At 48.6% G+C, this 23,595-nt stretch overlaps 1 long non-coding RNA gene across 1 annotated transcript in view; it reads left to right on the top strand.

The window, feature by feature from the left end:
• Positions 1-3,279: 3,279 nt before the first annotated feature.
• The window catches only part of LOC117095787, a 28,319-nt gene continuing 8,003 nt past the window's right edge, over positions 3,280-23,595 (top strand). The window contains exons 1-5 of the long non-coding RNA XR_004442182.1: positions 3,280-4,523; positions 9,067-9,537; positions 10,482-10,619; positions 15,385-15,561; positions 16,584-16,663. This is a non-coding gene — a long non-coding RNA (uncharacterized LOC117095787). The remainder of the gene's footprint in view (positions 4,524-9,066; positions 9,538-10,481; positions 10,620-15,384; positions 15,562-16,583; positions 16,664-23,595) is intronic.

Genomic DNA, 23,595 nt, shown 5'->3' with positions numbered 1-23,595 from the left:
GTTATCACTTACAAGTAAAGTTTTCATCTTCTATACTCTTGTGTTAGAAAAACTGTTTCAAAAAGGATAAATACTGATCTATTTTTAGAGTTAAGACATTTCTAGATATAGAAGCAGAAAGAACAGCATAAAAAAAGAATTTGACTACATATCTAAAGATGACGTTAAAATGAAAAGGTAAATAATAAACCAGAAATTTCTATTTGCTATATATGCTATATATTTGTATCACATGTGTATATAAATGTGTATGTAAGCATCAATGTCTTAAATTTTAAGAACAACTTAATGAACCGCAAACATCCAGTGGAAAAATGGGCAATGAACATAATTACCGATAACTATAAGAATGCATAGAAATGATTAATATATACATGTGAAAAACAGTCAACCTCACTAGCAATCAAAGAAGTGTTAATTAATAAAAAATGCCACTGTCACCTAATATAATTGGTAAGCTTTAAAGACGATCATGAGGGTCGGCAAGGGCACAGGGAAGCATCACGCTTCCTCGTTGCTGCCTGAGCAAATGAATTCCGTCCTGTGTCCTGCCCCAGCCCAGGGACTACGTAGCCACACACCTTGGCTTCCATTCTACCCTGACTCCCCCTCACGCCCAGGTAAAAAAGATTTCCCTTATTTTAACCCCGTAACACTGTCTGTGAGTCTCTTGTAGTAGGTGGTACAAATGATCTTACTTGATAATATCAATACTCAAAATAAATATTGTTTTCTAATAATTTGTTTGTTATTTTACTTTATTTTATTTCATTTTATTTTATTTTATTTTATTTTATTTTATTTTATTGAGACGGAGTGAGTGCAATGGCTCTGTCTTGGCTCACTGCAACCTCTGCCTCCTGGGTTCAAGCGATTCTCCTGCCTCAGCCTCCCAAGTAGCTGGAACTATAGGCACCCACCACCATGCCTGGCTAATTTTTGTATTTTTAGTAGAGATGGAGTTTTGCCATGTTGGCCAGGCTGGTCTTGAACTCCTGACCTCAGGTGATCCACCCTCCTCCGCCTCCCAAACTGTTGGGATTACAGGCATGAGCCACCGTGCCCGGCCTGGTTTTCTGATAATTTAGACATAAACAGTGCTACGTCATTGGATCTATTCAGCACTATGTACCAGGCACTGTCCCGGGCACTGAGATACTGCAGTGGACAAAACCAGACCTGGTCCCTGCTCTCGCAGAGCTGACCTGCTGTGCGGGAGACAGACTCTAAACAACCACATATGTTAGTGAACAAATGTATGAGTTCAGGATGGGTGGTGCCAAGAGAAAAGGAAGAAGGCCAGACAAGAGAGCAGTGGGCCAGGAGGGGAGGCATTTTAGCCCAGCATGTGAGCGAAGGTGGCTTCTGAGATGAGGCCTGATGGAGTGAGGGAGCCGTGAGAAGACCCAGGGAAGATGCTTCCAGCAAAGGGAATGGCTTGTGCCAAAGCCCCGCGTCAGCGGTGGATTCGTGCAGTTCAGGGTTCAGCCAGGAAGCCAGCATGGCTGAAGAGTGTGGGGACAGAACAGTGGAAATAGGAGGTGCCAGGGAAGTGGCCAGGCGTGAGAGCACACTGGGAGAACCTCATAGCTCATGGTGAGGCTTTAGGGTGAGATGGGGGAGCCTCTGGTCTGGTGGGTTTTAGGCTAAGTGATGTCATGGTCTGACTTAAAAAAAAAATTGGTGCTCATGCCTGCAATCCAAGCACTTTGGGAGGTTGAGGTGGGAGGATCATTTAAGGACAGGAGTTTGAGAGCAACCTGGGCAACATAGAGAGACTCCGTCTCTACAAAGAATAAAATAATTAGCCAGGCATGGTGGCGTATGCTTGTAGTCCCAGCTACTCAGGGGGCTGCGGTGGGAGAGTCGCTTGAGATCAGGAGGTCAGTGCTGTCGTGAGCTGTGATCACGCCACTGCACTCCAGCCTGGGCAGCAAAGTCAGACCCTGTCTCAAAAAAGTAATAAAAATTGGTATAAAAGGCACATAAGATCAAATTCACCATTTTAGTGATGTTCAAGTGTTTAATTCGGTAGATTCACAATGTTGTACAGCCATCACCACTTTCTAATTTCAGAACACTGTCATCACCCCCAAAGCAGGCTCACTTTCATCCACCCAAAAAGAGACTCAGTCTATGAGGAGTCATGCCACGTCCTCCCTCCCCCTAGCCCCTGACAACCACTTTCTGTGTCTGTGGATTCGCCTATTCTGGGTATTTCATATATATGGAATCCTACAAACCTTTTGTGATAGTTTCTTTCCCTCAGCAGAATGTTTTCAGTTCATCCACGTCGGAGCGTGGGCCAGCACTTCATCCCTTGCCATGGCCAAGGAATAGTCCATCATGTGGATAGACAACAGTTTATTTCTCTGTGCATCAGGTGACGGACATTTGGGTGGTTCCCACCTGACTCACTTCGTGAAGGAATCTCTCTGGGCCCTGTGTGGAAGCTCAAAAGAGCAGAACTGGGAGACCAGGGAGGATGTAGCTGCAGGAATCCCAGGGATGCAGGTGAGGGCTGGAGGCGACTGCCCTGCAGGTGAGTGATGGGAGATGCTGGAGGGGCCGCCAGCGAGGTGTGGGTCTAGAGCCAGCAGAGCATGTTTTCTGTTGGTCCTTCCTCCATGAGGATGTACACTTTAGGAGCCGAGCGACGATGACCTGTGGCTGAGCAGCCTGGGATGCCCCTGTCCCCAGTCTCTTCAACCTGAAGCAAGTTTGCGTTCTGTGCTCTCTTTCTTTGGAACAAGGATTGACTCCTAAGTGGCATCTGGAGAAGGCTGAGCTTCCTTCAGGGACCTGAAGAGGGTATTAATAGCAACTTTCCTCTCTGGAGTACGGGACCAGCAGATCAGGACAATGGGCCCCAGCCAGGAACCGATCCAGAAGTAACACCGGCTGCCGCTGAGTGGAGCCCACCAGGCCGGCTCTCCTCTCGGCCACAGCGGGGATTGCTTTCTGCATCCTGCTGAGAAAAAAACTGCATAACCATTTCTGAAAGTAAGGGCCATCCACTGGGTTATTTTAAACCAGAGCTGAAGCCTCCTTCAGTAGACACAAGAAAATTGATTAGCGTCTGAGCTTTGAGGGCCCTGAAAGCACTTTATGTCAACGTCCTTCCTGTGATAGTGCTTCTGTGTTTTAATAGTAAAGCCTGCATGAGTTTACTAAGAAGGAAAACCTTAAGTGTTTTGCAGGTATTGAAAAAAACTGTCACCCAGGCATTGAACTCAGCAGTATGGTTGGGCAATTACTGTCCTCCAGGCTCCTTTCTTTTATTATCTTTATCTCCTTAAAAAAAAAATTTGTTAAAGATTTTTTATTTCAAATGGTGCACAATCTTATACAAGATTTTAAAAATTACAAAATTAATTAGCAAAAAGTTAAAATCCTTCCTAATGCAGATGGCAAGAGGCTATGGCTTCCTTCCTGTGCGCACCAACATTCTTATTGGTATGTTATGTTTGTATCAGCTGCTTTGGAATCTGAGGCTGATTGGTTCCATCTGCATTTCTGTTGGACTTTCAGCTCTGAGATCACCCTAATTATAGCTCACTATCTAGAAAAAGCACAGAGACTGCTACAGAAGCTGCAGGCTTGTAGTTGATAATACAACCTAGTAACATACTGAGCTGGTCTGGAACCACTCACACAGACCCCTCCAATTACTGAGAGCCCAGAGCTGATGGAGCAAATAGAAGATACCACAACGCAAGGAAGGCTCCTAAAAGAAGTCTTAGACAAGGAGTCTGCATCTGCCAAACTCCATTTTTCTGGAATCCCAGCTGAATGGTGACCTATTCATGCTTCCACATTGCATTCTAACACCCAGAGCTGCCCCAGTTCTAATCTGTGACTCACAGTTACCCTGGTCGTCATGAGTATGGATGGCCTTGCCCATAGACACATCCATTCTCTCTTCCAGGCTGTCAGGTTTTCTCCAGGTTTGTTCACTTTTTTTTTGTAATTATTTCTGCATTTGCCCCCAGAATGTTTTTAGAAACCGAAACGGAGTCATCAAATTGCTCACAATGGCCAAATCTTGCCCTAAAGTCAAAGCTCTGAAGCACTGCACTAAAGCGCTCTCGGAACACCCATGGATTCCCAAGGAAAGGAATGGATGAAGTTGTGAGCAACAGAGGTGGTGGCCCTGAGGGTGGGTGCCCAGGGGAGGAGGCAGCCATTTCCTTTGTCTTTCCTCCATTCTTCCTGGATGCAATTCTCCGCCCAGGTTTTCTCTGTCGGGTGAACTCTCTGCCCAAGGAGGGGGCTGCAGCTCTGCCTGACCCAGTGCAGGCAGCTCACCATTCCTCTGCCGACAGGGCCTGGCAGGAAAGGCTGCTCACACAGCCAAGGAGGGCATCTTTGCAGGGTTCTGAGATGGAGGCCATATTTCTTAGAGCAAATCCCCTTGCTCTGTCTCTTTCAGAAGGCATGACCTTGTTGAATCCAGCCATTCTGCAAGTGCCTCCGTTTTGACTTTAGGGATGGAAGTCCTTCCAGGCATGCCAGGAGGGAAGGTAACATGGCAGGTGCACTGGCTTTGAAGTTGCCATGGTGATTGCAATCCTGCATCTGTCTCTTCTGATGGGGTGACCTCAGGCAAGTTGCTTGGCCTCCCTGAACCCTAGTTTTCTAGTGTGCAAGATGGGGGCCATATTGCCTTGGGGCTGACTTTGAAGACTGAGAGAAGTATTTTTTTTTTTTTTTCTTATTTGAGACAAAGGCCTTTCTCTGTCACCCAAACTGGACGGCAGTGGTGCAATCACAGCTCACTGCAGCCTCAACCTCTTGGGCTCAAGGGATCCTCTCACTTCAGCCTCCTGAGTAGCTGGGACTGCAGGCATGAGCACCATGCCTGGCTAATTTTGTAGAGATGGAGTCTCACTGTATTACCCAGTCTAGAGGAAGATAAATTCTAAGCATAGTACAGCACCTGGCTTATATGAAGAACTCAGTAATCAGCGATATTTACTTTATGTATTTATAGTTCCTAACATGGGTGTTTAGTCAGCCTCCCTTATGTCGCATTTTCCAACTGTTCAGATATTCTACTTGTCTGCCTCCTCCTCCATGAACCCTCCCTAGGTTCCCCCAATCCTCAATGATTTCCATCTCTTCTGTTGTCAGTTTGCCCCATTCCATAGCGCTCCAGTGAGCTCTCCACATTCCTGCCACTAGGACTCTGTGTTTCTTGTGCATTAACGTTGTTTCATTAAGAGTGGGGAGGTGGCCTCAGAAGTGGTTCAGTGGTGGTTTAAGATGCAAGGTAAGAGCACAGATTCTGCAGCCACACTGCCTGGGTTCAAATCCTGACTGGGCCACTTAACACCCATGCGATTTAGTTTCCTTATCTGTAAAATGGATTCAGTAACAGTTCCTCTCTCATAGAGCTGTGAAAAAGGATTAAGTGAGATCCATTTAGATCCATGCCTGAGCTTATATGTGCCGTGTAAGTGTTAGCTATTATTATGCCCACCTGTATAATTTTGGTAAGTTGGCGTATCTTTGTGAACCTCAGTTTTCTCATCTGCAAACCAGTAGTAATAAAGTGTAACCCTCTGGGCCGTGGGATTAGATGAAGTGCTGAACATGTGGGCGCAGTGCTGGGTGCATGGTAAGCACTCAGTCTTGGTAGTGGTTACTTCTGTCAGTTACTGGGGACAGGAGCTCGGTCTTGGTCAAGCTGGGAATTTATTTTCCAGAGTCTCCTTTTTTGGGGAGTTCTGATAGCACTTGGCCCGTTTAACAAACAAAATAACAGAACTTCTATTTAAAGTTGAATTGCAGATCAGTCATAGCAAATTTTCAGTGTAAGCATATCCCACATATTGCATGGGACATACTTATGCCTAAAAAATTATCCACTGTTGATCTGCAATTCAAATTTAGTGGGACATCCTGTATTTTACATGACAACCTCTCAAGAGGAACTAGCGTGAGTCTCAGAAAATCAGTGGACGGAGGCAGAGGTGCTGATGGATCCCAGTGTGTCTTCCCTCTCCTCTGCTCTGGCCCTGCTGTGGCTCCCCTGGGGTCCTGGCTCCAAAGGTGGACATGCTGGGATTGTTGAATCCTGGCAGGCTCTGTGCAAATCCCTCAACAATTGTCCAGAGTCTGCCCCCTCTCAGCAACCCCACAGCTACTGCCCTTGTCCCTGCCTCACTCTGGGTACCATCTCCCAGCTGTTCTCTACACAGCACCCAGAGAGATCCCTTTAAAGGTGACACTGCTGGTTGGTTACAGTGGCTCACACATGTAATCCCAGCACTTTGGGAAGCTGAGGCTGGAGGGTCACCTGAAGTCAGGAGTTTGAGAGTGGCCTGGCCAACATGGTGAAACCCTGTCTCTACTAAAAATACAAAAATTAGCCAGGCGTGGTGGCATGAAGCTGTGGTCCTAGCTACTTGGGAGGCTGAAGCAGGGGAATCACTTGAACCCAGGGGTCGGAGGTTGCAGGGAGCTGAGATCATGCCACTGCACTGCAGCCTGGGTGACAGAGCAAGACTCTATTAAAAAAAAAAAAGTGACATTGCCTTCTCAAAACCCTGCAGTGGCCCCCTTCTCATGAAGAATAAAATCTAGAGTCTGGACCTTTGCTTCCAGGCCCTGAGTGTTCTGGCCCCGGCCTCCCTCGGGCCTCTTTCCTCCCCTCTCTTGCTCACTTGCTCTGCCCTAGATACACCTGCTTCTTGATGTTCCTGGAAGCACCTGCTGGTCCCTTTTGGATGAGACATTCTGTCCCCTGAGTATAAGAATGCTTGCTCCCCCTCACTTCACGGCATCTTTGTGCAAATGTCCCATCCCCGAGAGCTTGACCCTGGGCTGGGTTCCCCTCTTACCTTGTCTTTTCCTCTGGGTTATCATCGCCTCCTGTCACTCCCAGCACTTTTCTGTTTGTGGATTGTTCCCTTCACAGTCCCAGGAGCCCACGAGGGCAGGGACTCGGAGCTGTCCTCTGCTCCATCCTGGCCACAGCTACACGCCTCCCTGGATGGACGCCCCACAGGCCAGTGTGAAATGAATGGGTTATGTAGTGGTGACAAGATGGGGAGGCTCTGCAGGTTCCCATGCTATAGAACTTGGCAAATGAGTCAAATTGTGCCAGGAAACAATTATTGGAGTTCTTGTAGCAGCTCAAAGCCTTAAGGTTGAGCACTGAGGCAGGTCATGTTGAACCAAGCTTCTGGAAGTTTCTGCCAATGAAACCCATGTCCAGTGGTTGGACTCACTTTGACTTTGTGCTCTTCATATCGCAGATTCTTCCTTCTCTTCCTCTTCCTGTTGTCAGTAGTACCGATTGGTCACTGGGCTCACTTAAGCATTTAAAAGGACGATGATGGAAATGCAGCCTTGCCCTGTAATAACGTGAAGGGCAAAAGGTTTCATTAGAATGCCATAGAGTTCTCTGGGGGGTGGGGGGGTTGTATCCTTAGGCCATTGCTACTGTTTGTATGTTCGTCCCTTCCAACTCTCATGCTGAAATTCGATCCCCAATGTTGGAGGTGGGGCCTGGTGGGAGGTGTTGGGTCATGGGGGTGGATCCTCATGAATGACTTAGCACTATCCCCTTGGTGATGAGTGAGTTCTCACTCAGTTCACGTGAGATCTGGTTGTTTAAAAGAGTCTGGGACCTCCCGTTTTCTTTCATGCTGTGGCTCTCGAGTGTGATGTGCGTAGCCTACTCCCTTGCTTTCCACCATGAGTGAAAGCTCCCTGAGGCCTCCCCAGAAGCTGAGCAGATGCTGGCACCATGCTTCCTGTACAGCCTGCAGAACTGTGAGCTAAATAAACCTCTTAAAAAAAAATTATCCAGCCCCAGGTATTTCTTTATGGCAATGCAAAAATGGCCTAACACATTCATTTCAGCTGTGTCAGTACCCCAACTGCCCTCAGAGGTAGAAGGGACATATGTTTTGTCCAGTGTGCACTTAGAAAACTAAGTGCAGACTGAGTGTGGTGGCTAACAACCTGTAATCCCAGCGCTTTGGGAGGCCGAGGTGGGCGGACCACCTGTCTGGCCAACATGGTGAAACCCTGTCTCTATTAAAAATATAAAAAAATTAACCAGGCATAGTGGTGCATGCCTGTAACCCCAGCTACTCGGAAAGCTGAGGCAGGAGAATTATTTTGCATCCGGAAGGTGGAGGAGGTTGCAGTGAGCCGAAAGCATGCCACTGCCCTCCAGCCTGGGTGACAGTGAGACTCCCTCTCAAAAAAACAAAACAAAACAAAACATAAAAAAAAAAAAACAACTGAGTGCAGAGGTTAATGCCTTCCCAAATGCTATAGTTGCTGAGTGTAAGCTGAAGCTCACCTTTTCTCCTTTCTTTTTAATTTTAAAATATTTAAATGCAAATATACACTTAAATAATTAATATTAAGAAAACAATAAATATTAAATACAAAGAAGTTTAAGATAAAAAATATAATGAGAAAAATTGTCCATAATCTCCCATCTCCTCCACAGTGATTTCTTTCATCTCGCCACCCCGGCCTCATTATTCCCGTGACATGTTTTCACATCATCATCACCAGAGGTATCACTTAAGATGGTTAGAAATACATTGTCACCTCATCCCATTGTCTGTCAGTAATGGTTTTCAGTGACCGCATAGTAGCCCAACAAATGAAAGCTCCAGATGATGTATCTTCAGGCTATTTCTCTATATTTTTAAACAACGCTTATTTTATAAACATTTTTGAGCTGTAAAGTTTTTCTTTCTTTTGAGCCCAAGTGTTAGGATTCTGTTGTGGGTCAAATTGTGTCCCTCAGAAAGACGTGTTTAAGTTCCAACCCCTGGTGTTTGGAAATGGGCCCTTATTTGGAGATAAGGTCTTTGCAGATGTCACCAAGTTGAGGTGGTCATTAGGGGGCATCCCAATCTAATATGGCTTGTCCTTATAAGTAGAGGAAAACGTGACGTGGAGACAGACACACATGGATTGTGACGACGAAGGCAGAGGTTGGAGTGATGCTGAGATAGGGTCTTTGCAGATGTGGTCAAGTAAAGAGGAGGTTATTAGGGAGGGATCCCAGTGTAATATGGCTGGTCCTTACAGGTAGAGGAGAATGTGATTTGGAGACATCGACACGCATGGAGTGTGACCATGGAGGCAGAGATTGGAGCGATGCAGCTACCAGCTGAGGAGTATCAAGGGTTGATCATCACCATCGGAAGCTAGAGGAGGCAAGGGGGGCGCTATGTGGAGTCTCAGAGGGACAGCAGTCTTGATTTTGGACTTCTTGCCTTCAGAAAGGTGAGACAATACATTAGCATTGTTTTAAGCCTCCTGGTTTGTGTTACTTTGTTGTGGCAGCCCAAGGGACTCTGAATCTGATATTCTGTCAGGTACACAGCAGAATTTCGCCTCTCCTGATTACATCACACCGATTCCAGGACGAAGCAGGCTGTCACAGGCAGGGGTCAAGCCAGGCTTGAGAAGATGGGCCGGGCTGGCCTTGGCGATCCTCCAGCCTGGGCTAATGCAGTCTCCTATGGAGGAATGACATCCAGGCCTTCACCCCTCCGGGTCAGCCGTGGCCGCCAGCCAAGGTGACTGCGTGGGCAGCCTCACATTCCTTCTCAGGTTTTGGTCCATGTCCTCGGCACTCAGGTCTGGAATTCAGCCCCAGTGTTGAGACTCAGGTGTGCAGCTCAGGGTGGCCTTAATTAACCCTCCCATGGACCTGGGCACTGCCTGCGTCTCATTCACTCTGGGCTGCTGGTTTTGTTCCTGACGCTGCAGCCTGACACTGTGGGCGGGCGTGCAGTTTGCGATGGAAGGCCCCCTCCGAATCGAGGAAGCCTTGACCTTGGGAGGGGCCTGCCTTTTTGCTGGGCTTGCCTTTCTCTGGGCAGCATTTCAGTACGGCCAATTCCCCTGGAACTGAGTTCACACCAGCCATGACGGCTTCCCGGCTGTTTCACGTTCTCTCTGTTTGCAGCTATCCTTTGGTGGCAGAAAAAGATGATTTTTCTTCCCCCCACTCCCATTCCCTTTTGTTAGTTTCTCTCCCTGAACTACATTTTGAGCTAAGTGAAGGTCTCAGGTTGGCCTTTAGAGGGAGTAAATCCTCTGATAGCATCAGGTAGCGGAGAGGCAGAAATGAGGTGTTAGGCCCTGGAGAGCAGGTGCCAGCAGCTTGCCTCCCACTGGGAAAGACATTTCTGTATCTTTGGCCCATGAATTATATTCTCTTCTCAAGCAGCTCCAAATGAGCATTTAGGGCTTTATCTATCTCCCATATGCATGACTGACTGGGATGTAGGACGGTGGTCCTGGGCGGGGTCTTGGCTCACCTGCTCACCAGCTGGGTGACTCGGCCTCACTGCCACCCAACGCTCACCCAGCCCCCTCCTGGGGCACTGGGGGGATTAGGGGTGGAGACATGGGTAAGAGGGTGAGCATGCAGGTGCCTGGGGAAACAGTTTCTGAAGGCACAGTTTGCCCTTGCCATCTCTTTGATTTTGCAGTTGGCACCAATAATCTCCATTTTCCCTCCAAATGGAAGGGTTTCCCGCAGCTGGCCAGCCCGCCATGCTGCAGACTGTGTTCCTCTTCTGAGTGCCACATGAGAGACACTCAATAGATGCCCACAGGCAAGTTGGAAGGTACAAGGGAGTCCTGGGGTTATGTTTTTGGAGGCATTTTAAAGGGTAGATGGCTTCCTTTCTGCTCTGTGCCTGTCCCCGGCTCAGCCCTCCACAGGGGGCCCCAGGCCCATCCCCTTTCCTCCTCCCTTCCTCCCTGCAGCTTGTGTTCAGGGCTCCCTCCATGAGCGCCTCACCCCCTTTGCACCCAGGTCCAGCTCCTACCGTGCTGCTCTCCTGGAGGGTTCTGTCCACGGACTGGCCCACCACCTTGCTCCCCATGTCCACCAGCCCTGCCTGCCCACCCAGCCTTCCTCAGTCCCAGTCTGCCTGGATTTCCCTGCAGAGCCAAAAGCCAGAACAAGTCGAGGCCACTCCTATTGCCCAACACACACCGTTGTCCCCAGCTCCACCCCAGAACAACCCAAATTCCCCAGATTGCTGTGAAGAGAGTCAGCCTGTGCTCACAGGCATTGGGCAATGTGGAGCCTCCCAGGGTCCCTGCCCCTGCACCCGGCAACAGCCAAGCGGCCTGAGCATCCGGGCTCAGATCGGAAGGCGTTTCAGGGAGGAGGACTCTTTCCTTTTGGGGTGTAGTGGGAAAATGTTGTTGGTGGGCAAAGGTCCCTCCACATTGCCCATCCTTCGGGGGATTTCAGTTTGAGCTCACGATGTCTGGTTGCTGTTTTGTTTAGGGTGTGGGAGTCAAAGGCTGGAGGGTGGCGTTCGCAGGATGGTGCGAACCTTTCACCTCTGAGTTGAAGGGAAGAGGGAAGCAGCTGCCCTCGCAGCAGGAAGCAGAGTCCGGCCTCGAGCTGACACCTCCGGCTGGCTGGGGAGGATGTCACCAGGCAGTTGCTATGTCTTTGATGTTGGGGCTGCCTTTTCTCCTCTCCCTGTCCACCAGACAGCTGGGTGGGCTGAGAAGGAGGCGCCCAGCACACACGTCCGTTTCCTGGAAAGGCGTGGCCACAAAGGTCACTCCATGGACTCTAAGCAGGGGCCGCGGGGGCTCCTGAGCCCTTCTGGATGGAGACCTGGGATTTGGCCCCACGTTGCATCCCCAGACTTTGGTGGATATTCCCAACCGCTCTGAGTGAATTCCAGGGAGGCGTCCCCTGAAGCAGGAGTCCCACCCCGATGACATGCTTGTCAATTCACCACAAACCCAAGCACAGGTGACCCAGGAGAAGAGGGCTGCCGCGTGAATGTCCTGCATGCATTTAAAGAGTTAATAAGGGAGGACCAAGGAGCCTGATTTAAAACAGAATAGGAAAGTCTTTTAAAATATCTTTTTAAAGAAAAATTAAAATACCTTTAAAAATCTTTCAAACATGTATTTTTTTTCCTTGTGAAAGATTAAATGATTGTTGTAGGAAATCTGGAAATGACAGAAAAGTATAGAAAACATGAAAAATCATCATCTTGAATCACAAGAAACTGCGAACCCTTGTTAACATTGTGGTCTAGTCTTGATACACACAACACAAACACACACCAACACCCGTGTTTCCACACTCGACCGAGACCATCCTGCAAATACAGCACATGTCTTTCTCAATTTCCCTTAAAATTCCATAACAAGCATTTTCCCATGTCTTCAAAACATGAATTTTTACAACCACCTATCATTCTTTGGAACGGCTAAGCAATGTATTTAACAAACTCCTTATAGATGATGTATAGCATTTAATTTAAACCAATTAAAATGTACACGTGTGCCTTATGAAATAGAATAAGAAACCTGCCACCCTGAGCCTCAGTTTTCCCCATCTCGAAAGTGGGAGAACTCTGCCTTCGCTCAGGTGGCTGGTGTGCTCTTTAGTTAAGATTTAGGAGGCCGGGTGCGGTGGCTCAAGCCTGTAATCCCAGCACTTTGGGAGGCCGAGATGGGGGGATCACAAGGTCAGGAGATCGAGACCATCCTGGCTAACACGGTGAAACCCCGTCTCTACTAAAAAATACAAAAAACGGCCGGGCACGGTGGCTCAAGCCTGTAATCCCAGCACTTTGGGAGGCCGAGATGGGCAGATCACGAGGTCAGGAGATAGAGACCATCCTGGCTAACATGGTGAAACCCCGTCTCTACTAAAAATACAAAAAAATTAGCTGGGCGTGGTGGTAGGCGCCTGTAGTCCCAGCTACTCGGGAGGCTGAGGCAGGAGAATGGCGTAAACCCGGGAGGCGGAGCTTGCAGTGAGCTGAGATTGGGCCACTGCACTCCAGCCTGGGTGACAGAGTGAGACTCTATCTCAAAAAAACAAAAAACAAAAAACAAAAAACTAGCCGGGTGAGGTGGCGACGCCTGTAGTCCCAGCTACTTGGGAGGCTGAGGCAGGAGAATGGCGTGAACCCGGGAGGCGGAGCTTGCAGTGAGCTGAGATCCGGCCACTGCACTCCAGCCTGGGCGACAGAGTGAGACTCCGTCTCAAAAAAAAAAGATTTAGGAAAGACCTTGCAATTTGTGGGTGAAGGATTGCTACCTCAGTCAAAGGTTTTGCGTAGTCATCCTTAATTGTTATAATGTGCTCATTATGGGCAATTAGCACATTGCAGGACAACAGAGAGGAATTTATTTGGGAGTTGATCTTTGTCATTGTCCTGTGTGAGCCAGGGTGCTGGAGGTTCAGGAGGCCTGTGTTGGCTCCTGGCTGGAGAGACAAAAATCAGCCAGCAGCATCCAGCCCTCAATGGGCCGAGATAATCGCTGATACTGGGCTGATCCTGAGGGTGGGAAGGAGAAATGCCGACTGGCAGGGCAGGGAGACTGGGTCTTTCATGGGTGCCAAGTGCCAGCTCTCCATTTTCCTTTGCCTTCCTGATTTTAATCTTCTGGAATACATATATGATTCACCAGGATTTCTATCTTCATATTGACTCATTGAGTGTGTGCACAGATTGTCTTAATGGCCCATGAGCTATGGTGTTTGTCTTTGGACTCTCCAGAAGTTTTCACATATGACCTTTTTTTTCCTTTGAGATGGGGTTTCACTCTGTAACCCAGGCTGGAGTGCAGTGGTGTGATCACAGCTCACTGCAGCCTCGACCTCCTGGGCTCAAGCAATCCTCCTGTCTCAGCCTCCTGAGTAGCTGGAACCACAGGAGCACACCGCCATGCGTGGCTAATTTTTGTATTTTTTGTAGAGACAGGGTCTTGCCATGTTGCCCAGGCTGGTCTCAAACTCCTAAACTCAAACGATCCACCCACCTGGGCCTCCCAAAGTGCTGGGATTACAGGTGTGAGTTGCCCCACCCAGCCGTGATTAATTTGGGCTCTCAACACCCTAAAATGGGAGAAGGTGGTGGCATAGAGTCTGCATGACTGATGAATTGTATGTATGTTTGTTGCAATTTGAAGAAATACAGTTAAAAGTCCATCTGCAGAGAGATTATGACCATTGCTTCTGTCTGACCAAGGTCTGATTTCCTGATCGGTGAGTACAGTTATGTAAAAGGTATAAAGGGATAGACTGTTTGCAGTGGTCATACTCCTGGGCTCAAGCGAGCCACCTGTCTCTGCCTCCCAAAGTGCTGGGATTACAGGTGTGAACCACTGCACCTCGCCCCTAACACTCTTGATTGTGGAGGTACAGGTTAGTGGAGGAAGAATTGTTTAGTGCATTCTTGTGTCAACCCCTAGTTCTCAGCTAGTCTGGGGAAAGATTTACATCCAGGAAGCTGAGGGTTCAGATTGTTGACTGGTCCAGATGTAGGCTGCAGAAGATAGCCAGGGAGGCATCCCCCATAGACAGTTTCCATGGCATCTAGGAATGGCTCATTCCAAGGCTAGGATGACCCACTGAGTTACTGTCAGACTTTGGAAAAAAATAAATTGGGATGGTTTCAAACCTCCAGGAAAAAAGGGAAGGGAGGATGGAGGGCATCCCACATCCTCCATCTCGATCGAGATAAAATACTTGAACTTTTGACCCCATTGCACAGTTTTAACTGGTCCAAGTGCTTCTGCAGATTTTGAGCTGAGTGATAAAAGCACAGCGCTACTCAGATTTGAAATACTGAGAGCTTTTCTATTTCTCACCTCTAGGTGTATTTGTGAATAGTACATGCGGACATGCCTTCATTTTACCAGAACTTCTCGAATTGAGATGTTGAATGCACCATAGTTATTATTATTATTATTATTATTATTATTATCTCTAGAGACAGTGGGCTAACAGAAAACCTAAATCCTACAGGAGTTTCTCATCTCATTTTCTAGATCAGGTGCCTCAGCGTGCATTCCCAGGACTTTATAAGATGATGCACTGCAGGATTTCAGCAAGAAAATTCTGGAGTGTCAACTGATACGTTTTTCAGTCTCACCTTGCTCACTGTTTGAGTATTGTCACATACACATGCGTATTATTAGAGGTGAATGCATGAAGTTTTTGTTACTGAGAGAGTGGCCCTAGACCAGATGCCAGCAAACTGCAGCCCACAGCCCCAGTCTCGCCTGCTGCCTCTTTTCATATGGCTCACAAGTTAGTCATAGTATTATATTTTAATAGTGTGGGAAAACATCAAAAGAAGAACAAATTTGGTGGAACATGAAAATGATATGTTTAAATTTTAGCATCCATAAAAGGAGGTTTCATTAGAACACACTTCTGTGGTTTGAATGTCTGCTCCAAAACTCATGTTGAAACTTAGTTCCCAGTGTCACTATATTGAGAGAGAGGGCCTTTAACAGGTTATTGGGGTATGGGAAATCTGCCTCATGAATGGATTAATCTATTCATGGGTTAATGGATTAATGCATTAATGGATTGGTGGGTTATCATGGCAGGGAAACTGGCGGCTTTGTAAGAAGAGGAAGGGAGACCTGAGCCCTCTCACCACGGGTTGCCCTGCACCACCACAGGACTCTGCAGAGGGTCCCCGCCAGCAAGAGGATCTTCACCAGATGTGGCCTCCATAGGCCTATGGAGACTTCTCAGCCTGAGACTTCTCAGCCTCCATAACTGTAAGAAGAAATAAATTCCTTTTCCTTATAAATGACCCAGTTTTAGGCATTCTGTTTTAAGCAACAGAAAATGAACTAAGACAGTGCTCATGCTCATTCACTACATATTATCCACGGCTGTTGCCTGCATTTTGATGGCAGAGTTGAGCAGTTGCAACAAAGACCAAATGGGCCAGTAAAAGCTGAAAATGTTTACTATCTGGCTCTTACAGAAAACACTTGCCAACCCCTGCCCTAATCATTGACTTCATTTCCTGAGATGATAGTTTTGTACTTATCCAACTTTGTGGATAGCATTTCTTTCTTTCTTTTTTTTTTTTGAGATGGAGTCTCGCTCAGTCGCCCAGCCTGGAATGCAGTGGCACTATCTTGGCTCACTGCAACCTCTGCCTCCCAGGTTGAAGCAATTCTCTGCTCAGCTTCCCGAGTAGCTGGAATTACAGGCGCTCACTCCATGCCCTGCTAATTTTTGTACTTTTAGTAGAACGGGGTTTTACCATCTTGGCCAGGCTGGTCTTGAACTCCTGACCTTGTCATCCACCCACCTCAGCCTCCCAAAGTGCTGGAATTACAGGCGTGAGCCACTGTGCCTTAATAAACTTTCTCAAATAACTTACATATATATTGAATGAGTACCGCCCCCCTCAATAATTTTACCTGGGATTGGGGAGGAGGCATTAGAAGAAGGCCAGGAAAAACATCCTGAAGCCAGCAGACTGTGAAAAGTCAAGAAGCTGCACAACGAGTTGATTTGGTGGTCTACGAATGAGCGTGAGGGCAGGCCATGCGTGTCCTCTTTAATCTGCTGCTGTCTTTGTTTGGATGTTGATACTGTAGTCAGCCGGTGGTTACAGTGTCGCCTCCAGCCTCATGTTAGTGTCATGCTGCCTTGTACTACACTTACTGAGCACCTCCTTCCCCAGGAACCCACAGATCTACGCTCAAATTTATCTCTCCCCTTAACATTCCTGGGAGAGGTGCTTTCATTGGATACAATCTCTTGTGATCAATTCACTTTTTAGGTACATGAAATTTTAAAAAGAGACAAACCCTCATCAGAAACGGGAGAACCTTCCAGCAAAGCCTAGGTGGCTGTTCACAGGTGTTTGCTGTTTTTTTTTGTTTGTTGGTTTGTTTTTGACAGAGTCTTGTTCTGTTGCCCAGGCTGGAGTACAATGGTGCGATCTCGACTCACTGCAACTTCCGCCTCCCGGGTGCAAGTGATTTGCCTGCCTCAGCCTCCTGAGTAGCTGGGATTACAGGGGTGCACCACCTTGCCTGGCTAATGTTTGTATTTTTAGTAGAGACGGGGTTTCACCATGTTGGTCAGGCTGGTCTCGAACTCCTGACCTCATGATTCTGTCTGCCTCCGCCTCCGAAAGTACTGGGATAACAGGTGTGAGCCACTGCGCCCGGCCTATTTGCTGTTTGAATGTAGGTGAATAACTGGGTCCAGCCCCATTTATTGATTCCAAAGCTGAACCTTACTTGTCTGACTCTTATTTGATCAGCTCTTCTGCTATTTTCTGTAGGAAGATTTAGATTCCAGGAACCCTGGTTATCTCAAAGTTTTGATGAGCATGACAGGCTTCTGCCAGCAGGTAAGATGTTCATCTCACTTAACAAGATTTTTTTTTTTGGTGGATGTCCAAAATAGAAGTTCTTGAGAACCCAGGTGAGAGGGGGCATGTGGGTTTCGGCAACTGGTCAGCCCCCCAAAATAAGATCCAGTAAAGGCATGACAGACAGAGGCTCTGGTGCAGGAAGTAGCTTATTCCAAATGTTAGGAGGAAACAAAAGAAGTGGCTGGGTTGTGAATCTGTGTAATTTACCAGTGGATACTACAGTTGGATGACAAGTAGAAAACCTCAGAGTGCTGAGTAAGAAAAGAAATGGTTCTGAGGAAGAAGACCTAACTCAGAGAAGATGGAAGATTTTATTCTGGGAGGAAGAATAGACTTAGTAACATGCGGTGGACTTTACTAGCTCAGAAGTCCTCTGGAGTTCTGAGTCAACTGCTTATTAATACAGTGTTACGTAATGACAGAAGGATGCACAAAGTAAACTTTCCAGAAAAGCAAAAACCACAAAAGTGGGCAGAACCTTAATTTCCCCTTTGTTTGCTGATTAGTGGAGGCTCACGTGATTTCTTTTAAGGCTGGTACAGTCCCTCCACTGGCATCCAAGAAACGGAAATCTCCCAATGTTAGTAATCCCGTCAGAAGTTTCGGTTTTCTTGGAAAACATGCCTGGTGGCCTGCTGGGGGCCTCCAGGCCACACACCTCCACTGCTTGAAGCTATCCCTCTCAGGGTGCATGGGTGACATTGTGTTCAGATGGATGCTTTGAATCCAGGGCCCCAGCCCCCAGCTACTGAGACCTGACACCAGTGCTGTGATTGCCTGAAAAAGGTAATTGGCTCATACTTCTCTCAATATGAAAAGTTCAAAAAATATGTGAAATGATCATGCTAGAGAAATAAATTCAGTAAGTCCAAATCCAAAATAATCTAATCTGATTATTATTTTCAGTTTTGAATATTTATAGAAGTCTTAAAATACTGCCAGTCATGGTGCTCCCATGATTTTTGCACGTAGACCGCCTCACAATGAATGAGGTGAACGGCTCCTTGTTTCACTAGGGGCACAAAGTCACAACCTGGCTTGTCCCTGGGATTTGCCTGCTGTGTGTTCCCTCCTGGTCTTCATGAGAGGGGTCCAGGCAGAGCATCCTGCCTGGATTCCCACATCTGTACAGTGCCAGGAACCTGACAGTGGAGGGCTGTGATGTGGTTTGGCTGTGTCCCCCACCAAATCTTACCTTGAATTGTAGCTCCCATAATTCCCGTGTGTTGTGGGAGGGACCCAGTGGGAGATAATTGAATTATGGGCACAGTTTCCCCCATACTGTCTTTGTGGTAGTGAATAAGTCTCATGAGATCTGATGGTTTTATAAGGGGAAACCAGGCCCGGTGCAGTGGCTCATGCCTATAATCCCAGTACTTTGGGAGGCTGAGGTGGGCGGATCACAAGGTCAGGAGATTGAGACCATCCTGGCTAACACGGTGAAACCCCGTCTCTACTAAAAAAAAAACAAAAAACAAGAAAAAAAATTTAGCTGGTGTGGTGGCAGGCGCCTGTAGTCCCAGCTACTCGGGTGGCCAAGGCAGGAGAATGGTGTGAACCTGGGAGGTGGAGTTTGTAGTGAGCTGAGATCGCGCCATCGTACTCCAGCCTGGGCAACAGAGCGAGACTCCATCTCAAAAAAAAAAAAAAGTGAGGGAAACCCCTTTCACTTGCTTCTCATTCTCTCTTGCCTGCCGCCGTGTAAGGTGTGACTTGCCTTCTGCCATGATTGTGAGGTCTCCCCAGCCACGCGGAACTGTGAGTCCATCAAACCTCTTTTGTTTATAAATTACCCAGTCTTGGGCATGTCTCTATCAGCAGCATGAAAATGGACTAATACAGGCTGCACCCTGGTCCTGCCTTCTGCTGTGTTTCCCTGAGGCAGCAGAGCAGAGCCTCCTATGAATTGTGTCTCCCTTTACAGCCTCTCTTTAGTGTCTGCCTCACCTCCTCACTCCTCTTATCCCACGTTTCACTGCCACTTCTATGATGAGCCGCTGCTTCGGAAGGGGTCCCCTAAATGGTCTGCTGATGGCTTGGCCTTCTGAGCCTCCCTTCCTCTCTCCCTGTGCACTGGAGGAAGCCCCTTCTCCTGCAGACAGGCTCTCAGGCCACAGGGGATGGGTGTGGAATGGCAGGTGTGGCCGGAAACATGAGGATGTGTGAGGATTGTGTGCATGTGGGGTGTGTGAATGTGTGTGAGCATTTGAGAATGTGCACATGTGAGTGTGTGCATATGTGTGTGTGCGTGTGTGTGCATGTGGGGTGTGTGAATGTGTGAGCATTTGAGTGTGCACTTGTGTGTGCATGTGTGTATGTGCGCGTGTGTGTGCATGTGGGGTGTGTGAATGTGTGTGAGCATTTGAGAATGTGCACATGTGTGTGCATGTGGGGTGTGTGAATGTGTGAGCATTTGAGAATGTGCACGTGTGTGTGTGTGTGCGTGTGTGTGTGCATGTGGGGTGTGTGAATGTGAGCATTTGAGAATGTGCACATGTGAGTGTGTGCATGTGTGTGTGCGTGTGTGTGTGCATGTGGGGTGTGTGAATGTGTGAACATTTGAGAATGTGCACGTGTGTGCATGTGTGTGTGTGCGTGTGTGTGTGCGTGTGTGTGTGCATGTGGGGTGTGTGAATGTGTGTGAGCATTTGAGAATGTGCACATGTGAGTGTGTGCATGTGTGTGTGCGTGTGTGTGTGCATGTGGGGTGTGTGAATGTGTGAGCATTTGAGTGTGCACGTGTGTGTGCATGCGTGAGTGTGCACGTGTGTGCACGTGATGTGTGTGTGAATGTGTGAGCATTTGAGAGTGTGCACGTGTGTGCATGCGTGAGTGTGCACGTGTGTGCATGTGATGTGTGTGAATGTGTGAGCATTTGAGGGTGTGCATGTGTGTGTGAATGTGTGTGAGCGTCTGAGAGCGCATGTGTGCATGTGGTGTGTATGTGAATGTGAGCGTTTCAGTATGTGTGTGTGCATGTGGTACATGAATGAATGAGAATGTGTATGTGTGTATTGGGAAAGTGAGTGTGATTGTGTATGTGTGAGTGTATGTGAGCATGAGTATGAGTGGCAGTGAATGTGCGGATGTTCATGTATGTGTGTGCGAGTGCATATGTGTGTCGGTGAGTATTGGTCTGAGAGTGTGGACACCAGAGTGAGTGCTTGAGAGTGTGTATGAGTGAGTGTGCAGGCGTGAGTGTGAGCATGAGTGTGTGAGTGTGAGCATAAGTGTGTGTGTGAGGGGCGAGGTTGCAGCAGGTGTCTTACTCATCTAACTTTGCCAGTGGAACAGGTAGGCGCTCCCCTCCTGTCTTGAGGTGCCCTGTGTGGCGAGCTCAGGGCTTCTGAGGACAAGAGCGTGGCAGAGGGCACTATTTATGACATGGGTGAAGTCTGCTGGTGGCTGCTGTAAGCTGTTTGTCACGTTGCCTTACAGGCACATTCTATAAAGGAAATTGGTTTGCTTTTCCTTAAATGAGCCTAGGGAAGCCAGGGGTAGGGTGACAGGTAGCTGGAGAGGAGGATCTTCTCACTCGCTCCTAGAATTGTACTGTGGGGTGAATGGGCAGGTGCATGAGGGGTCAGTAGCAGGTGGGCTGGGCGCAGAGCCCCGCTGCACAGGGTCCCTCTGACCCACATGGGCCAGTCTCACCCCAGCCCCTTCCCAGGTGCTTTTACCTCCAGCACCTTCCGATCTGCTCAGACTTCCAGTAGTGGGGTCTTCGGGGATCCTCGGGGCTCTGTCCTGGATGTGCCTTGAACTCCAGCCTGTTTCCTTTAGGGCCTCCATGGCCTCCCGGGGCCCCAGAAACCTCCATATGCCTGTACTGCCCTGGCTGTACCCCTGCTCGTTCTTCTTGTCTGAGCTCCACACCCGTGTGTGTGTCTGCACATCCTGCCCCCACCTCCCCACATTGCTTCTCAGAACCTCCATAACGCCCTGCTATGAATAATTCTATGTGGCAACTTGACTGGGCCATGGGGTGCCCAGATATTTGGCCTAACGTGATTCTGGGCATTTCTGTGAGGCTGTTTTTGGACGAGTTTATCATTTAAGTTGATGAGTGAGCAAAGTAGATGGTCCTCCTCAGTGTGGGGGGTGTCATGCCATCAGCTGAGGGTCCCGAGCTGAGTAGAACGTGGCTGGCCCTCCCCCAGGTGAGAGACAACTCCTCCTGTCTGCTAGCCTTCCAGCTAGCACGTGGGCTTCTTCCTGCCTTTGGGCTAGGACTCAAACACCAGCTCTTCCTGGGTCTTGAGCCTGCAGCTTTTGGACTAGAACCTACACTCTGGGCTCTCCTGGTTCTCAGGCCTTTGGACTCAGATGGGACTGTACCCTCAGCTCTCCTGGGTCTCCAGCTTGCTGACTGCAGATCTTGGAACTTCTTTGCCTCCATAATCACACAAGCCAATTCCTTGTAATACATCTCTATCTATCTATGTGTCCTATGGTTAAGTTTCCTGGGGAATCCTGGAGGATACACCCCCTTCCTCTCCCTCAGCACAGAGTTGTTCTGTGCACTTGGATAAGCCTCCACAACTTCCCTCAGGACAGAGCATCCATCACCATCTCCCACCCGGACAGCAGCAAACACTGCCCCCGTGACTTCCTGGTGCCATCCTTGGGTCCTTCCCGTCCATTCTCCAGCGGCTGCCAGAGTGAGCTTGAAGAACCTGTGACATGTCCTTCAGAGCGTTCTACTTCCTGTTCCAGAAGGATGGTCCCTCATACTTTCCCGCGGGCCACATGCCACCCCTTCTTCAGCGCCCCAGGCTGGCATCCTCTCCCTGCATTCAGCCTTCTTTTCTGAGGTAGCGCTGATACCAGATGTCGCTAAATAGCAACATGCATAACTGTTCAGCTTCTCTCTAGTAGAAGAGATCATAAGCCTCATGAGATCCCAGAGTCTCTGTCTTCTTCAATACCCAACAGCACCCACCCCAGGGCAGGGCCACAGAGTTGTGGAGTGCCCAAGTGGTGGATGAACATGGAATGCAAAGGCTGAGGGTGCATTGACCAGGAGCACGGGGGGCAGCAACTTGTGGAACAGCCGCAGCACAGATGAAGTGGCCAGGCTCCTAGGGAAGCCTGACTAGGGAGCTGGAGGGAGGCCTGGGAATGGCGGGAGAGAGGGAGAGGGTGTGTGTGGTCATGGCCTGGGAGGCCAGCAGGCCAGAGCTGGGAGTGCTTTGCACATCTCTCCGGAGCTTGGGTCCATCCTGGAAGCCATGGGGAGCAAGGATTGAAACTGGGAGCGGGCTCTGGCTGTTGGAGGTAAAGCTGCTGGTGCCACTGAGCCTTAACACTCAGGAAAGTGGTCCTGGCTGCAAGGTCAGGGAGCCAACGGAAGCCAGTGCCTGGCTTCTGGGTTGAGTTTTCTCAGCTGTCCCCCAGGAAGAGGCTGCATCGGGAATAAGGGCACAGAAGCTGGCTAGGATGGCTTCTGATTCCAGTAGGGCCTCTCAGGAGCCATGGCAGCCAGCCTCTTGGTCTGACTAATTCAAAAGAATATTCTTATTTTATAGGCGTGGGGCAAGTTTTCCTTATCTTAGAGGTCAGCAGTGGGGATGCACTGTTTTATTTATATAATCAAAATGTTTTCACAGCAACAAGAATGACTTTAATCCTGCCAGCATGTTGGCGTTGTTTGTGCAAAGGTACGTCTGTCTGTCGGCATTTTAGGTGATCCAACTTCCTCTCCAGATCCCTGCCTCCCACCTCAAAACACATCGCAAGCTCCACGGAGCAAGTCTCTTCGTTAGTGGAGGCACTGGCCTGACAGGGCTGAGGCGGAACACACAGCCAGTGCCTTGGGCCAGCGTCAGCCTTGGCTCTGGGGGCTGTATTTCCAACTGACTCTTGGCTGGCCAGGAGGGGAGTGAGCCAGGTGCTGGAGGCTATGAAGAGGAAGCTGTGTTCAGAGAGGTTCAGCTATTGCCCGCTCAGGCAGCCGTGAACAAACACCGTTTTCTGACCTCCAGCGGCTAGTAAGAAAGTGCAGGGAGGACAGAACAAAAGCTGAGGTCAGACTGTTTCTTCCCCCACACCTCCGCAGTCTCTTCCCTTTTGGGGCATGTGGGCCCTGCCCACTTACCGCCCACTTACCTAAGCCCCACTGCCATTCCACTGCCTGCACAAAAGCAAGTGAGAAGCTCCTGCCCGCAAAGAGCCTTTCCCCAGGCCCTGCTGAGGTGACCCCCCACTTCACCTCCCAGGACACAGACCGCTTGGATCATGGGTTCCCAGTGTTTTGGAATGAGGGTCCTTTGTAATGGCAATAATTCTTAAAGATTCAAGGGATAGTTTGGTATTTGTTAGTTGAGAAAATAACTCTTGTCAAGTAGGTGTTGTAAATAAATGATTGACCCTGTTAAGGCAATTGGGGTTTGTTAGTCTTAATAGCACC

This window comes from Trachypithecus francoisi, unplaced genomic scaffold, assembly GCF_009764315.1.
Source record: "Trachypithecus francoisi isolate TF-2019V2 unplaced genomic scaffold, Tfra_2.0 Lachesis_group14, whole genome shotgun sequence".
Taxonomy (NCBI): domain Eukaryota; kingdom Metazoa; phylum Chordata; class Mammalia; order Primates; family Cercopithecidae; genus Trachypithecus; species Trachypithecus francoisi.
Note: the sequence above shows the minus strand (reverse complement) of the source record. Positions and strands in the feature narration are given on the sequence as shown.